The following is an 18,491-nucleotide window of genomic DNA, read 5'->3' as shown; positions in this document are numbered from 1 at the left end:
ATTAGTGTTGGATAATCCTGCCAAAATTAGTAATATTTCCTCAAAGTAATTAATATAATACTCAGGTAATTAATAGAAAACTCAGGTAATTAATATAAAATTAATATAAAACTCATTAATATAAAGTATGACTGGAAAACAAACAAATCAACCTATGGGGTTGGAAAAAAAATGCTGATGTCCACCATGCTCCACTATAGGAACATCTGAATAAAGATTTTCTACAGATTTTGAAGAAAACAATGAACATGTAGAGAATTCATTTACAAAGAAAGATACTTTAAGACCTGTAAACTGACTTTAATGAAAACTCAGGTATTTCTGAAACCCACATAAACTTGGGCAGCAAAGACAAAATGTAAGTATTGTCACACTGAAGATTTTTTAAAAAAATATATTCAACATCACCTTTGTTAAACAAATGTTCTGGTTTAATTACTCTAACTCTGCATAAAGATGCTTGTAAATTTTGACAACTGATGTGTCTATTTCGATTGGTAAAAAAAATGTATGTTGCTTACAGGCAATTATAAATGTGGATGTCTCACAAAAGTGCCAAGTACATTTCAGCTCCACAGATATAATCTAGTTAGAACACTTAATTTAGCAAGAATATAATATTATATCCCAGTAAAATGTACACCTCTTTTTACCACCACAAAAATTACTTTCAATGATGAATTTTTAAACTGAATTTATATTAATAATCAAAATAAAGTCGTATTTCACCACTGACAAGTTTAAAAAGCTTTATGTTTTTTCCCTGGATTGGTTAACATTGAATAATAGTCAGAATGAATTGATTTTACATCAGCAGCATTTGATAACAATGTTAAAAAAGCATCATCAGCAACTTGCAAAGTTCCTTTTCTGCTAAACGGTGGCCATATATTACCAGTAATTGTTTCATTCGCTGTGTATTCACAGAAAACTTAGAAATAAGAATGAAAAAAATTAAATGTAGAAAAAAATTAATTATTTTTGATTAGTCATTTGTTATAAAAGCAAATTCTTTGACCCCAACCCAGACCTACTTGAAGCATACACTTTGGAATTGGACCTCAGCTGTGCAGGTTTTAACAAGCCCTCCAGGATATTCAGATGCACATGCAAGCTTAAGAACGTCATCTTGATTTCTGAGAAGTCAAATGTACCTTCGGCCGTTAGAAGTGTTAAGTCCTTTTCTTGGAGAAAGTCTTAATAAAACTACTACTGACTGTTAAGTCCAAAAATAGATACAGATATAGACTTTTAATTGATTTTTCAACAAAAGTGCTAAAGCAACTAAACAGAGAGAGGATAACACTGTCAATAAATGGTGTCAGAACATCTGGATGGCCACATACAAAACGGATCCAAAACCAAGAAACCTCAATCCATATCTCATACCACATACAAAAACTAACTCAAAATTGACCACAGACCTGAAAGTATATTCTAATACCACAAACCTTCTAGAAAAAAAGAAAAGAGAGAAAATCTTTGTGACACAGGGTGTAGAAAAGACTTAAACCAGACAAAAATAGAACAAACTATAACACAAAGTAAATTTCATCAAAATTTAAACCTTTGCTCTTCATAATACTGTTAAAGAACAGAAAAGGCAATCCAAAGCCTGGGAGAAAATATTTTGCAAGACAGATCTCTAAACAACAACAACAAACAACAAAACCTTGTATCTGGGAGATATATAAACATCTCCACTCAGAAATAAAAATACTGGTCAAAATTTAAACACAACCTTCGCCAAAGATGACACAGAGATGGCAAATAACCGTATGAAGAGATACTTGCTCTCATTTGTCATTAGGGAAATGCAAATTAAAAATGCCAGACAGCACTACACACCCACTACCCATGAAAATGGCTACAATTTAAAAACTGATCGTGTCAAGTGTTGGCAAAGATAAGGAAGAACGGGAAGTCTCATACACTACAGATTAGATTGTAAAATGGTACAATCACTTTGGAAAACTTTGGCATTTCCTTAAACATACACTACCATGCAACACAATCACTTCACTCCTAAGTATTCACCCAAGAGAAACAAAAACATGTATTTACGCAAAGACTTGTACACAAAGGTTCATAACAGCTTTTTTTTGTGTGTTGTTATAGCCAAAAGCTGAAAACAAGTCACATATTCATTTTTAAAGAATGGATAAAAACACTGTAGTGTATCCATTCAATAAAATTCTACCTGGCAATAAAAAGGAACACAGACTGATACACACAACAACGTAATGAATCTCAGATAATTACACTTAGTGAAAGAAGCCAGCTCCCTCTACATGCCAACGTGAGTATATACTTGATGATTCTACTACATAACGTTTCTTGAAAATGAAAACAGACCTATAGCGACACAAAGTACAATGGTTCCCCTGGGACAAGGTAGGACTTGGTGGGTGAGGAAGGGCCTCGGTGCACAAGTGCCGGAGAAAACTTCTGGGAAAATGAATATTTTCATTATCTTGCTTGTGGTGATAGCTTCACATGTGTGCACATGTATCAAAACTCATCCTAATAAACACTTTAAATATGTACAGTTTATTGCACTTTGATTGTATCCTTCTAAAGGTAGGGGAAAAAAGAGAAAAATCCAGTTAAATGCTATACTAGATTGTATAAACCAGGACCACCCCAAGCACACCAACAACTATGGCTAGCCCTACTTTACGGACATACACACCTGCCTACATTGTTCATTTTTAATATTCTTTTAGCATTTAGGTTCATCTGCTCCTCTTATTCCTTCAAACGATCCATTCTTAATCATTCCCAATTAAATTTCTTTTATCTACATTTGCTTTTAGCACCATATACCTCTTTTTTTTTTTTAAGACTTAGCACGTTGTACATTTGCATTTATTTCCACTGAATTAATGTGTGTCTCACTCCATCAGACTGCAAGAAACATGAGTCTTGGAATCTTTTTTTCTCCCTTCATTATTGTATCCTCAGTGTCTGGTATCTATGCCTTATTATCACTGGTTGAAAGAATAAGTGAATCTGGCAGCAAAATGAAAAATCTGGAAAAGAGAAAGGCATTCTACTCCTCTAATTAACTTGTGCAATCAGTGTAATAATTATAATACCACTACTTTACAGTTAAAGCAATTGCATGTGAAAAAACACTCGCCCTATATACTAATTTATTTCATCTCTGTAAGAAGTCTGTAAAAAAATGCAAAACAAATAAAAGTATCTCCTTTTGGGAAAGAACCTGGAACTCAAAGAGGTCACAGAACAACCACCCAACCTTGAATGCATACTAGAATTATCCAAAAAAAGGTTTTTTTAAACACCTATACCTCTTTCCCATTCTCAGAGATTCTGAGATTCAGATTCCTGCTGATCATGAGGAGGTGTCAAGGCTCGCCAGGTGATCCTAACTGGGAGCAAAGTTAAGAGCCACTGGTTTATCCGGTCTTAGTCTGGAGAGATGCACTGTCTCTAATTCATTCTCACTCCGGAGCTAACATCACTGATGTCAAAAACAAACATGAAAATGTCACTTGCTTACCTGAAAGCCTTCTCTGTTGCCAAACAACCTACAGGAAGTCCCACTGTCCAAATTTCAGATCTGAAAAAAGACCTGCCCAACTAGAAGAATCAAAATAACTCACAAGTAACTGATTCAATGAATGAGGCAGCGAAAAGATAAGCTGAGCCCAGAAGATCTAGTGCCAAAAAGTAAGAAAGTACTAAAAGAAAGTGATGAAGCCAGGCAGAAAAATCACAGGAGACAACTCGAAGTACCTCCACTGGCTAATGTGAACCTCAAAATAAATAAGAGTACTAGATCATAACCCACTGAGTAAAAAGAATTCAGGATTACACACTGATAATAAACAAACAAATAAAGGTAGAGGAGGGAAAGCTCTCAGTGACAGAGTGCCAATGAGTAAGTGTAGAAGATGAAGTTAGGACAGATCAGCATTTTCAGCCAACACACTAATAACTGATTCACACACACACACAAAATCATCAAGAGATGCTAAAATCAGTGGGTGAAATTTTTATGAGAACTGGATTTTGACAGTCTCAAAGTATCTCCTCACCAAGTACTTACTGCAATTTTTACCTAATTGTATTTTTTACAATAGGTAAAAACAGTAACTTGACAATGGACAGACCCAGCCGACACCACCTCGACAAAGTGATCGCAGTTAAGGTCACCAATAAAAGGACATCTTGTGCCTTCTGAGAAGGATACAGTATCCCTTATGTGGTGTTCCTGCGACAAAAGTGCAAAACTTTAATCTAAACCTAAGAAAATGTCAGACGAACCCAAAGTGCGAGACGATCTACAAAATAACTAGTATGTGCTCTCCAAAAATGCCAAGGAAAGCAGAGGAGCTGTTCCAAATTAAAAGAGACTAAAGGTACCTGACAACAGATGCAGTGGGTGTTCCTGGCTTGGATACTGCATTGAGGGTAGGGTGGGAACTCAACACCTATGAAGAACATGACTGAGTCAATGGTAAAATATGAGTATTAAGTGTGGATTAAATATAAGCATTACATCTATGTTAACTTTCCTAATTTTAAGAATGCTACTGTGGCTATATGTAAGAGAATATTCTTGTTCTTAGGAACACACACTGAAGTGTGTGAAGGGTTAAAAGGGCAACGTATCACTGACATCGTTTCAAATGGTCCAAAAACAAAATCACAGGGAGAGAGGGAGGGGCGAGGGAGAGGGGGCAGAGGTGGAAGGATAACAAGGCAAAATGGTCATACTACTACTTTGTGCAATTCCGACAACCCATCTGTACATCTGAAATTTTATCAAAATGAAAGTGACAACAATCAAACAAAGGAGAACAGGGTCGGGGGGCACGTCTGCACCCTCTGCCTTCGCTGATTCACACCTCCATTCAGGGCCCAATGGGGCCCTGCTGTGCCCTGGGGTCACCACACTCTTTGTTGTGTATACACAACCTGCTTCAACTACCTGGAACACGTGACACCCCCCCCCCATTTCACTCGGGTAATTCCTACTCCTTTCAAACTCACCGCAGGCATTCTGTCCTCAGTGGAACTTTCTCTGGCGGTCCCCGGCCCACCTCCCTTGCCTTGAGTGCCCCTCCCACAGCACACACTGTGCATTCCTCTGTCACAGCTCTGGCGACACTATTCCACTGTCCGTCTCCTCCACTGGACAGCGAGGGCTCCACATTATTGTCCTTCAGATCCCCGATTACACACAAAAAAGGCATGCTGTCCAAAATTGATGAACTGATGGCTGAATAAATGCCTTCTATTAAGCAAAGTCTCAGCGTCAAACACTATAATTTTTAGTAGATCTTAAAAGAATAGGAAAAGAGGATTGCTCAATTAACTTATTTTCCTGCTTTTTCTTTCAGTATATATTGTCAGAGGATATATTATATGCACTTCACTGTATAGATGAAAAAGATGAAAATAGAACCCGTAAAAATTGTCATCTTCTGACAAAACTAGTGATTTTCCCTCATCCCATTTCTAAGGAGATTAAGGACTAAGAACTGAGCAGCATTTGGTCAGGGAGCACACACCATCTTTCTGCAAACATCCTATACTGAAGCATGTATTAATGATGGGTGTGGCTGGGCTGTGGCAGACTTGAATTACTCTGTGTAAGAAAAGAGGGATACGCAGAGCTTGGGAGGAGGATCTGGGAGGAGTTCAGGGCTGATGGCTGCCCACGGGGAGGTAGGGGAGGGAAACTGAGAGCCCAGGGACAGAGAAGCTGAAAAGAGAAAAATGGGGAAGAGACATTCTGGTATGTGGTAGGCGTTTACTAAACATTTGCTGAATAAATTCATGAAAGTGTGATGTGTATTTGGAAAGTGAACTTCCGTGTACTATAAAATCCTTCCAATTTTGCACAAAACCTTCAGTAAGATAACTAGTTTCATTACTGTCTAGCAGAGCAGATTGAGGGTAGGAAGATGGACAGACTTGTTGAGCAAGGGGGAGGCTGGCAGGGGAGAAAGGAGGCTTCATGAGGGAGCCTGCTCCCGGCTCCATTTGGGGTGCATGACACGGACACTTAGCCAACAGCACAAAGAGCGCTGTGGTGATTCTTCTGTTAACAGCTAGTGTCCCTTGTGACTGGTCAGGGCTTGTGTTGTATACCAGTTGTGAAGTATTTTTAGTGTCTCTGATCATAATATGATAGAATATATATGCCAGCACAATATGGTAATACAGGAAAAAATGTGTACAAGCTAATTTGGAATACAAGATGTATTAATAGAAAAAGGGACCTGGGAAGAACACTCATATAAGATGATTCAAACTAGGGCTTCAGCCGGTAAGTGCTACTGGTGTTCAAATGCCATGAACTGTTGGGACCAATGATGTTGAGATGCTGACGTGGAACCACTGTATAAGTCTGTTGTTTTGTTTGTTGGCTTGTTTGTTTTACAAAAAGTTTCTATAAATGTACATTTTATGTCATTATCACAAACCGAGTTATGTTTATACGTGCTCATTAAAAAGATATGCTGGACCCTGAGGCTTTACCCTCAAGGAACCTCTAATCCAGAAAAACAAATATATAAACAAGTAATTTAAAAAAAATAGTGTTAGAATTTACAAGTGCAAATGCTTTTGAGCCTTACATTATTGAAACATTACATTACATAAACAACGTCACAGAAGAAAATATAAAGAGACAAGAGAAACCTTGTTGATCTACTATTGTTGATCTATTACAACAGCACTAAAATACAGCTACCTGGCCAAGAGTTCTACCTGAGAGCACTGATTTGGGGGGTCAGAAGCCCAGGCAGAAGCTTTGACTTCTCAAGACCACACATTTAGCTAACGAGTAAGCCACTAAGCCCACCTGGAAACCAGTTCCTCTCACATAAGGCAGGACTGGATAAGATCAGGTGTTCAGATACTCTGCAAAAAGGGCCCATGGGGCGAAGAGTGCCTGGTGGGCTGGATGCTGTGTCCTCCACTCACCCTGCCAACCAAAGCAACCCCACTTTTCTATACTGTATATATGTGAATTTTGTTTCTGTTTTGTTTGAAAGGTTCCACCACTCAGAATAGAACTAGATTTCCTGTAACCGTGTTCTAGCACAGAACAGACCCAGCCATTTCTGAGGGGAAAGGAGTCAGAGGTGGAACCCAGTGAATGTGTCCATGGAAGATCCACTTCATCTTTAAGATAATAATTGTATAAACTTTCAAGGAAATCCTTTTAGGTTGACGTATGTGCTGTGCTATGTATAATATGTGTTTCTTTCCCTGATTGGTCAAAATTACTTTTCTTCTCTGTTAGGATGAAAAAATCTCTACTGCTCTTTTCCAAAGTTCTAACCAATTAACAGTCAGGATTTTATGCAGGCAGAATCCAATTAACATACTTAATGCATTTATCAACTACTAATTTTATTAGAACATTCAGCGAATTGCTATCAATGTACCCCAAACTGGCTGAGTGCCTTGGCTACTTTGGGGAAGTCATAATTGCAACATACACATGTTTTGTATCTTTAGGGATCTAAAATTAAAACAGTTTCTTTCATCCTTTTCACCCGCAAGCAATTTGGAAAAGTTGACCCCCTCCTAAGAAATCTGGACCACTAACTGACTTTTCCAGTGGCCACAACAACCCTTTCCATTTTCATACATATATTTCCTATTTCTCTAGAGACCACTATACCCTTAGTTCAGTGGAGGATCCACTAATCATGAGCTCTTGTCTTAATAAACAAGTCTTGGTTATGTTATGCTTTGTTAGACCAGATTAGGTAAGGAAACAACATTAGTTATTTAAAGGTTCAATTTGGCAAATAACTGATGAAAGGAAAGAAGGAAGGAAGGAAGGAAGGAAGGAAGGAAGGAAGGAAGGAAGGAAGGAAGGAAAGAAAGAAAGAAAGAAAGAAAGAAAGAAAGAAAGAAAGAAAGAAAGAAAGAAAGAAAGAAAGAAAGAAAGAAAGGAAGGAAGGAAGGAAGGAAGAAAGGAAGGAAGGAAGGAAGGAAGGAAGGAAGGAAGGAAGGAAGGAAGGAAGAAAGGAAGGAAGGAAGGAAGGAAGGAAGAAAGAAAAGAAAGAAAGAAAAGAAAGAAAGAAAGAAAGAAAGAAAGAAAGAAAGAAAGAAAGAAAGAAAGAAAGAAAGAAAACAGGTCCACTCTTGCCAACAGCAGACATGACTAGTCAATTACTGCACCTTCCCCCAGCGTAGCTCCACAATACATTTAGCACATGAGTTCATTCTTCTCTTTCTTTTCTAGTCTCACTGAAATCCCAGGACTGACCACTTTTAACAAATAATATCAAATCCCTCTGTGGATACCATGTCTGGACTCTCCTACTCCTCTTTTTCACTCTCAACTAAACCTAGAAATCATGAACTTTTTGTTGATGCTTAACACAACCTTCGCAAACCTAGTTAGAAGAATAAATAAAATCAGCATATCGTCAGAGCTCCACATTAGCAGTAGGCCCTATAATCAAACTCTTTCCGTTTCCCTACCACACCCCCTCCTACCACAGTCCCTTGCTGTCCTTCCCTCTAACTCTTTCTCTAGGGACGCTCTTCTGAAAGCTTAGACGCGGGCAATTATTTTAACCAGAGCAATCCAATAGTGCAGAGATCACCTCTGCTATTTCCCCCCTCTCCTCAGGGTGGATGTCAATTATAGCTGATGGCAACTAGTGAAAGAATTGGGGTGGGGGCCCTGGGACTGGGTGACTGGCTTATTTGAGCTCTGCCAGTGCCTCCTAGCACCTGTGCTGAAAGAGGTGATGAATCTGACTGATTCTAAGGCAAGGCACACCATACAGGGAGGTGATTTAGCACAACTGTCAGGGGAAGAGTCTGCTCAGTCATATAAACCTGGGTTCTAATCCGACCTCTGTCCCGCACTAGTCCAAGGACACTGGCCAATTCTGGTTCTTCTTCTACATAATGGAATTAGTAATTATTTTTCACAGTGCTGGTACCAAATCAAATGAGATCATGAATGTAGGTTATCAGAACACTGGTTGGCACAAAACAATAATATAATCATTCAAATCAAATTCTATCAACATGCAACTCCAAATAAAAAGAGGACAAGTTTCTCTTGGGAACCAAGAGTGTCAAAAGGAAAGTACTACCTAGACACACTAGCAGAATCATAGTGGTTCTCAAATATTCTCACGAGACAGAATAAAGGTAAATGCTTCACACATACCTCATTCTCAATGAATCACCTATTTTCCCAATTCTAAGAGTTTTAGTAAAATTTTACTACTTCTGAAATTAGGATGAGTCTTAAAACTGAAGCATGCATTCAGCATGTTGTTGCAATGATTTTCTCTTGAAATTTGTACTGAAATCCATAGGGTGTCTTATCATCAGCAGCATTTTAATTACATAATTAAGTAAAATAACATTATTAAAAATGCGTCATCTCCTTTAAGAAATGAGCAGAGCTAATTTCTCAGGACTCTGAAAGACCTAGATGACTGTCCAAAGTGCCACCAAAGGTTCCCTTTGAATTTTTACAGTATCCTTGAGTCTCTGTCTTTACTGCCACCCGTATCTTCCAACTATTATTTTCTAATTACTTGCTGTGCTCCCAGCACACTGCAAAATGCCTTATAAATATTTTATTTTACTGCGTACGGCCCTATGGTGGATGAAGTTGAAGATGATGACACTGAGGCTCTGATGAGGTGCAGACAAGTAACGTAACATTGTGCTAATTCACAGTGGCTGAGATACAGGTCCAGTTCACGTATGACTCCAATACAGTGATTCTTAACCATAGTCAGAGTTCCTTGATTCTAAGCAGATGACTTCACCATGCAGTGCAACAATCAATTTCCCACTGGGATAACCTCAGAGTTAGGGCTTAGGGGAAAGCAGAGGCGGGGGCTATCAAAGTAGCACTAAGGAGATAAAATTGTCAAAATCAAACTACACACCGCATGCCTTAACATGTATTTTCACATCAGCTCACAAGATATAGTTTGAAGATATACTTTAAGCACTATGCAAAGTAATATGCAATGGAAAACAAGACTGATATTGTAAAAAAAAACTTATATGTTTATTCCCTATATTTTGCATTTTAAAAACCAATGATTCAATAAAATCCCTAATGGAAAATATTTTAGTGGGACCACAATTCAAAATGTGATAGTGTCATCTTTTAAATAATTTGGATGTGAAAAAGTGCTGGGATAAAAATAGTAAATGATAAAGGTTTAGGATCCAGCAAAACAAAAAACAAAAAAAAACCTACAAATGTGGACTAAAGAAGCAATAATTGACTAGTGGTCCTATGTTATATTGACTAAGTTTGTCACTTACTTGTTGTAGCCATAAAATATCCTCAAGAACACATACTTTATTCTGATACTGCCCAGAGCAAGCCTGAGTCTCCATCTGCCCCAGTCAGCCCCTGGCTTGTGCCGATGTCCCCCCAAAATGGTCAACATTCTCAAAATTGCCCCAATTTGGACAAGTTACATGGTCACCCTAATAATACTCGTGAGTCTTGACTTTTTATTTTAGCCCTGTCAATTACAAACTATAATTTCATTTATTCATCAGATTCTTCTATAAGGCAATTTCCTCATGTGTAATAGTAGAAATATTATAGTTCACTCAAAAGAAAAAAAAAGTACCAAGAAGCACCACAGAGTTGAAGGAGTTTGGAAAGCAAGTGTAATTTGATGGCTACCTCCTTCCACCAGACTTTCTCTTCCTGAGAGCACTTGCTTGTTTGACTCACACAAATACATTACATACAGTGTTGGTACAGCACTTTCCACTGCACCAGGCTTCTGCACAGGAGAATGAGGGGGGCTATCACTGCTAAGGAGAGATCACGCCTATAGATTGTTGAGCTGTCTGCAAAATGTCTCTCAGCAGAAGCATGCCTGGCCAGCCACGTATCTGAAATTTCTATAACTAATTCCCTTGGGCAAAGGTTTTTTGGACAAAGACAATTTTTTCCCTCTAGGTCCAGGTGTGGCATGGTCAGAGTTCTCAACAGTTTTTATTAGGCACTCAACATCCCTTTCTCCTTTATTTGTTCTTTATAGAACTATGCATTTGTTCAGGTTGCTATACTTTTTTCAAATATGATTCAAGGAAAGATGACTATCATCTAATCCAGGTACAGATTTTGACTGGTCCAAGCGAGCCGTCCATGGTCTTTTCTGGGGGACTAACAGGGTTCAGAGGTGACTTCACTTAGTCTATTGTGGAAGGTCTGGGTCTGTGCTTGGTTGACTGGCTTCACTCTCAGTCTGTGTGCATGCATGTGTGTGTCTGTCCGTTTTCTACAGGAAATAATCAACAAACTACATAGTCACAAGTATCAGTAGAAGCCACATTGTCACCACAAGGTCATCAGCAGTACAATAAAATGAATACTGAGGATGGCAGGATGGAGACACGGAAAAAAAGTGGGTTTTTACCCATCTCTGAACTTTCGGTTATAGACATAATAAACATAATGTTATTTAAGCAGGTTTGAATCAAAGATTTTGTTACCTGCATCCAAAAGCATGCACACGAATCCAGTGCCTGGGAGGCACAGATGACTGATCAGAGCTAACATGGAAAATGAAGCTGTCTTAGTAAATGGCAACAATATCGACCCAACTGGTCAAGCCAAAAATCTAGAAGTTATCTTTGACTTTTTAAAAATTATTTCTCACTTCAAATTTGTTAGAAATTTGTCTTCAACATATTCGGCATTCTATCTACTTTCCTTGAACTCCAACCCAACACAAGCATCCCGTATTTTGTTCCTGGGACATTACCACCTGCATGGAAATGGTCTCCCATTACCACTACTAACCCATTCCAACTGCTCTCACCCATGGCACTGAGATAGTTCCACAGCTTCCCGTAACACTTGGGATAAAGGCTGTACTTCCTCTACCCAAGACACACAGATTCCTGCATGACCTGCCACCCACCTCTGCAACCTCCTCTCTTTGCCCAGCACAAGTTCCAATCTCAGGCATCTGTCTCTTTTCACTGGTTTGCTTAAGTTTTTTCCAGCCCTAGGATCTTTACCCTTTCTTCTCTACCTAGAACGCTTTTTCCATGACTTTGCATGGCTAACTCCTTCTCAACCTTCAAGTTTCAGCTTAAATATTACCTCCTTCAAGAAGTATTTCTTGACCCCTTCATGTTTCATCCCATGAGTCTACCCTGCCCTATGAAACACTGTTCACATCAACCCATGTATTTCCTTTATTACGCTTGTCAAAATCCAATTATATTGTTTTTTCTTTATGTGCTTTTGTTTGCTTGTGTAGGTCTGTCTGTTTCTCAAGAAGATCAGCTCCATTAAGAGAGGAATCGTAGTGGTTATGCTTACTTAAGACACTGACTTAGAAAGTAACTGACTGTTGCAGGTTTAGAACCTGGCTGTCAATTCCACTGAGAGGTGGAAACTGTGTTCCCTGCTCTTAAATCTGCCAAAGCCTTAATGAACATCATATGGTAGAAAGGATGCTTTGTGACTTTTGCGAGTAGGTCCTGAAAGCCCTTGCAGCTTCTGCCTTGTTCGCTGGGAATGCCCACACGTGGAGCCCTCAGCTACTATGGAAGAAGCCCATTACTCCTGGACTGGCCACACATAGATACTGGGATAAATCTTCCAAGCTGATACCCTTCTTTAGCCATCTCAATCCGGGATCCACATATGTGAGTGGATATGTGGATCCACATATGTGAGTCCTTGCAGGTAGACACTCCAGCCTCAAGTGATCCAGTCCTCAGTCAAGCGATCCCAGGTGAAGCCCTGGAAATTACAAAACGGTGGCCCAGAGCAGAGTAGTCCTGGTGGTGCCTGTTCTGATTCCTGATGTGGGCAATCAACAAGCATAATGAAGTGATTGTTTTATGCCCCTAATATTTTAGGATGTCTTCTAATGTAAGAAAGCATTCTAACATAACAAGAAGTATCTGGAACAAAGATCTACCAAATGTTGAAAAATACTTGTTGAATGAGACTGACGACCCACCTTGTAGGCACACACATCCAGAGACATAGGGTCTACCCCAAGCTGCGTCACTAATATATGATCTGACCTTAGAACAGTCCTTCCCATCTACAGGTCTCAAGTTCCCCCCTTGTACACTGAGGTGATATGACTAGCTAAACTCTTAGGCCCTTTCCACCTAATTCTTAGCCTATACATGAGAATGAAGGGTTCCAGCAATAATGAGAAAGGTGAATAGCCAGGAATAGAGGCTCCCTCTCCCCTGAGCATTAAAATGAGCTTAAAGAATGTGATCCTTAGAGTTCTCAGCAGGCTCGGGAAGAGGAAGGGATTTGACAAGGCACACATTTTCCTAAATCTCAGTATTCCTAAGGAAACAATTTGCCTTGTCCTTAAAGCCAGATCACATAGGGCGGAAGAACTCAGCAGACAGATGGGTTAACTAGGGGAGAGGGCGGGAGAAGCTGCAGATAAATGGCTTCTAAAGGCTTCCATTTGCTAACTAAACCATTTTCCTTGTTTATTTCCAAGATCCTGCAATGTCTCTCTCTACAGTATTGACTCCAGAACTTAGAGAATGGAAGTATGACTGTAGCAAAAACACAGCAGAAAAACTGTTGGGTCTGTGGGCTACCCTTGAAAGCTGGAAGCCTTGTGCCAGTCACCACTCTGACCCTCTGCTGTAAGATGGAGATGATGACCCCTTCTCTGCTCTTCTTCATTAGTAAATGGAGATGCCTCTCCCCAGGGCACACAGAGTATCAAGCGGAAGTAAGACAAGAACATGGGTCTCATGATTCATAATCCTGTGCCATTTCATTGCACCAGGCCCCCAACCCCACCCCCCATATATCACTCAGCACAGGTATCGGGTCCTAAATCAGGGGAAGCACAGGCAGCCAGGTATGAGTGATGTGAGCACACATTTTGTCACTTTTAGAATTTCTGTGAGATTACTCACTGAGGACAGATCTTGGAGTGTGACTGGCTGAGGACGCACAGAATGCCAAAAGGACTTCCTGGGAAAGGTCCTGCCCGCAGTGGGCAGGAGTGGGCAGGGCGGTGGTCTTAGCTCACAGGCTCGTTAGTGGCTGTGGTCCAGACCCACCTGAACGCGGCAGATGCACATTCTGGGAAGAAGAGTGAAAAATATTTGGGGAAGGGGTTGGATATCATTTAAAAAAAATTTAAGAAAACAGCTCAGCTTACATCCATGTCGGGTTTTGCTGCAGAGCTCCCTGACCTTCTTTCTGCTGAGTTCACACACAGCCTCAGAATCTTTCTAATCACAGCAGTATGATAATCAGAGCCAGAGACTAATCACAGTCAAAAGACTAGAGCTATTTCATGACACCAAAAATATTTTCTCTCTGTGCACTCAGACTTCCGCATCAAAGGGAAGAAGTGATTTTGAATATGGCCTGGTATTCAGGAATCAAGTATTTTCCAAGTGCAGTCCCCTGTAAAGGACACGAGGACAGATGTGTCAGCACAAGAGGTGTCCACGGTGGGGATGTCTGAACAAAGTCACACAGTGAGACACAAAACCCAGGCTACAAGATCTGCGGTGTGATGCCCTTGCACCACAGCACAGTGCCCTTAAGAGTCTATCGGAAAAAGAGCCAACAGCGTATAGTTAGCAGAAGGGCTGTAAGAAGCAAATGGTAATAATTTTTTATAATATGATTCTATTTCATTTCTGTTTGAATTTAATTGAACTTTATAGAGGGACTTAGTGAAGAACACACAAAAATATTTTTTCTCATTGGCTAGCTGATCTAGATCATTCCTTTAAGCATAAAAATGAAAGAAAGACAGTGATTTATACATTAAAGTGCTATAAACATAAGTGATTATTACCATTAGTAGTCTCAGGGTGCCTTTAAAATTCTGATTCACTTTCAAGGGAAGTAAACTAGGAGAAGATGGATGTTTACTGGCCAATTGAGTAAAGTACTCCACATTATCAATTGAGCTAAAATAAACTTAACTCTAATCAGTCTTCTTCTGTATGTGAAATGTTTATGTGAGGAGTGCCCCAGCCATAATGAGGCCGGGAGGACCAGAGGAGGAGGCAAACCTATGATGGCAAGCGCACAGCCCAGCTTCCCCATCTCCCATACACAACATAGACTTCACAACTTAATCACAGGGCTCTCTTCTGTTACAAAATGATGAGATCAGAATCCTTCTTCAAGTATAATCCAGACTGCTACAACGGCCAACTGGACTTGACATACGAGATGAGACCTATTTGCAGAAAGCTGGGTGCTGGGACAGGCGATTAAGAAATCTGTGCCCTAGCCCTAGCCTGCCAGGGACCTACTCTGTACTGTGAACAAATGTCTTCCCCTCTCTAGGTACCAGCTTCCCCATTAATAAATTGAGGAAGCAACTTTTAACATTGCCTGTGTTAGAATCACGGACTTTTTTTTACTGGGACGGATTTTACAGATTAGCTACTCTCGCCAAGCCACCCAAGAAAAAAGGGTGTGGGCAGCAAGGAGTGTTTCTCTGCTACTTTTGTAAAGTTATTTTAAATTCACATAGTCAAATAAAAGTGGACTAGTGTCATTTCAGCTTATTACCACTTGCTTTTTTTTTTTTTCCTATTTTTTTTTTTCCTACGGTAGCTCCTTTAACTCCAGCTATCCCAGCATCATTAGAGAGAATTCCCTGGGGGCATCTCAGAAGGTTGCAGCGGATTCTGAGAAAACCTGGAAGCCTGGGCATTGCTCCTCATTAGCTGTGGAACTTTGTTAAAATAATTTCTCCTCTAGGATGTTACCTGTTCTGAACATATCTACTCCCTGCTCCTAAAAGGGAGATTCAAGTGTACAATAGAGCCAATGAGCAACCAGATTGTTTCTCTCTTGTGAAATGAAAGGCCAATTCATGGATACTGGAAGCCAATTCATGGAGGGCTTTTGGGTGGAAGGTTAGGTTACTTAGAGACAGGATTTGGGAAGCAAGGCTGCTGCATGTTTCAGGTGAGCGGGCAGAGATCAACGTTCAAGAGAGTACAAAGCAGAGACCACGTAAGAGGCTCAGCTATTTTCCCAAGTTCTAAATGTATAATTTTTATTTCTAGTTCAACTGAAGCTCGGGGGGTAGGGGGTGGTGCGTCATCACCTGTCACTGGCTTTGCTGAGTCCTCCAGTGACTTTAGGACACATGATTCTTTGTTTTAGCCTGCTCCTTGAAGCAGAAGCATGTTCTGTTTCCTGAGGCAAGAACAATGGCATGGCTTGGACCACCAGATCTGTGAATTCATGTTCATAAATCTATACTTAAGTTTGTTTCCACGATGAGACACCTTACCACCCGCCCCGAGGCTAACTTAATGTCAACCAACAAGTTTCCTGTGGGAACTGTCTCTGCTCACAGCCTCACCCTTCTTGGCCATTCCATTTCTGAGAGCATATAATTGAGTGCTGTATGAACCCTCACCTCACTGTCCACTTTGAGGTTCCCTTTGGTCCCAGTTCTCCCAGCATCATCAACTTCCTCTGTGCCTTCCTCTTTTCTATCTCCATTACCCTATCCTAGAATCCTTTCCCCGGCAAATTTATCAGTGCAAACTTAGCCCTCCATGTACTCAAGACAACCCCTGAAGACGGACACATTTGTAAGAATCCCTTCAAATGTATCTAACTCACCTAGTTTTCCAAAATGATTAAGGACACTGGCTCTGGGTTGGAACCCCACCTTCATCAATTACTGGATAAGCAGCAATGGAAAAATCACTTGATCTTTCTGGACATTAGTTCCTTCATATTAAAATAAAGCTCTATCAGATCATGCATAAACTCACTTAACACAGTTCCTTGGATATAGCAGCCACTCAGAAAATGCTGTCATCAGTACCATCATCATCCTTAGCTCAGAGGACCCTTGCCCTGCTTCTAATGCCTCCTCACAGGTTACAACGCTTCCTCTAGGGAGCCGCCCTTGACCTTTCTTGGTTCCTCATTTATTAAAGTGGTCCTGACATTTAGCACACTGCAACGTGATACTTTCTATGCATGCTTCTTCCATATTTTTCTTCCCACAAAAATATTTGTGAGGAAGAAAACATACATATAAAATATTTTTTCCTACCAACGTGAGATCTTTAAGAGCAAGAAAGTTGCTGTGCCTGTCAGCACCTCTTTCTTGTCGCCAAAACAAGTCATCAAAGTACTCTTGATTTTAGCACCTAACTGTATCTCAAACCCTGCTCTCTTAGCTCTTGACTGCCACTGAGATGAATAATTATGACATTAATTAATGTTATACAAGGTCTCCCAAAAAGGTGATCACATCCATTTATACTAAAGAAGTCAGGAGGATTAAAAGAAGTACAGTGGCCCAGAATTAAGGGACCCTTAGCGAGTGGTTTACCAGCTTCACAGCCTCCCAAAGGAAAGCTTGTTCTGTTCTGAGATAACCATTTCCTAGACGGCTAACTCTATTTAATATATCACCCTTATTGTTTTTATCGAGTTAAAGTGCAACTTTTCACAACTTATATAATTGCTGGTTCAAATTCTTAAACCATTCAGGGTAGGTCACATTCTCTAACCTTCTGATACTCCTCCAGGCACTTGAAGTCAATGATCTTATCCCCGTTTATTCTTCCTTTGAACCTGAGCAGTGCCGCCAGGTCTATCAGATTGCAGCAGAAATAATTAGAGTGGCTGGGGAAGTGTAACAGCGAAATACTCCAGGCAAGGACAAAAAGCCAGTCTCTTCAGCAGGGGAAATGGAGGGAGCCAAGTGTTACTGGATATGACTGAGGCATCTACATGAAATGCCACAGGACATCCAACTGGGTGTTCCCTGCTACCTGGTCCCACTGCCTGCCCGGAAGGGGACAGTCAATGAAATTAGCATGGCCTAAATTTAGAGAAGATCACAGGAAATCCTTCTCTCCACAATGTGCAATTAGCCACTACTGCAGGGTATTACTGAGGCAAACCGAAGCAAGAAGAATTTGGAAAAGGATTAGGTGCTTATATGAATAAGAACAGCCTGTGCAGTTACTGCGGGAATAACAATTACGCGGCCAGGTAGCCCCCCGGTGCCAGGCTGTGCAGGGAGCCCAGGCTGGGGTCAGAGGATGGGCTGCCTACAGAACAGCACAACAGTATCCAGTTTTCTAGGTGCATTACTGGGTTTTCGTTTGACTAATTCCTCCGAAGAATCCACGGGAAAACACTTCAGTTGGTGAAGTGTGAATTGCTTCAGGTTTGGCTTTTGCATCCGGGTCAGACGTAGAAATGGCCTTGGACAAACCCCCTATAAAGATGTGACACCAAAATCCTGAATTAACGTTTTCAAAATGGCAGATTGGGAAGGCCAGCACACTAGCAATCTAAGGACCTGGGTTTGTGGTCCTGTTTCACATCAGCTGCCTGGCTTGGCACGATCCCCTACCTTTGTGAACTTCTTTCCTCTTCCATAAAATGACGGGCATTATCCTAGACCCATCGAGGTAAAATATAACCCTAGTTTCTCGGGCCTCACAGTCTGGGTGGGCAGCAT

This window comes from Vicugna pacos, chromosome 3 (assembly GCF_048564905.1).
Source record: "Vicugna pacos chromosome 3, VicPac4, whole genome shotgun sequence".
Taxonomy (NCBI): Eukaryota; Metazoa; Chordata; class Mammalia; order Artiodactyla; family Camelidae; genus Vicugna; species Vicugna pacos.
The sequence above is the reverse complement of the archived record's forward strand: the minus strand, read 5'-3'. Positions refer to the sequence as shown.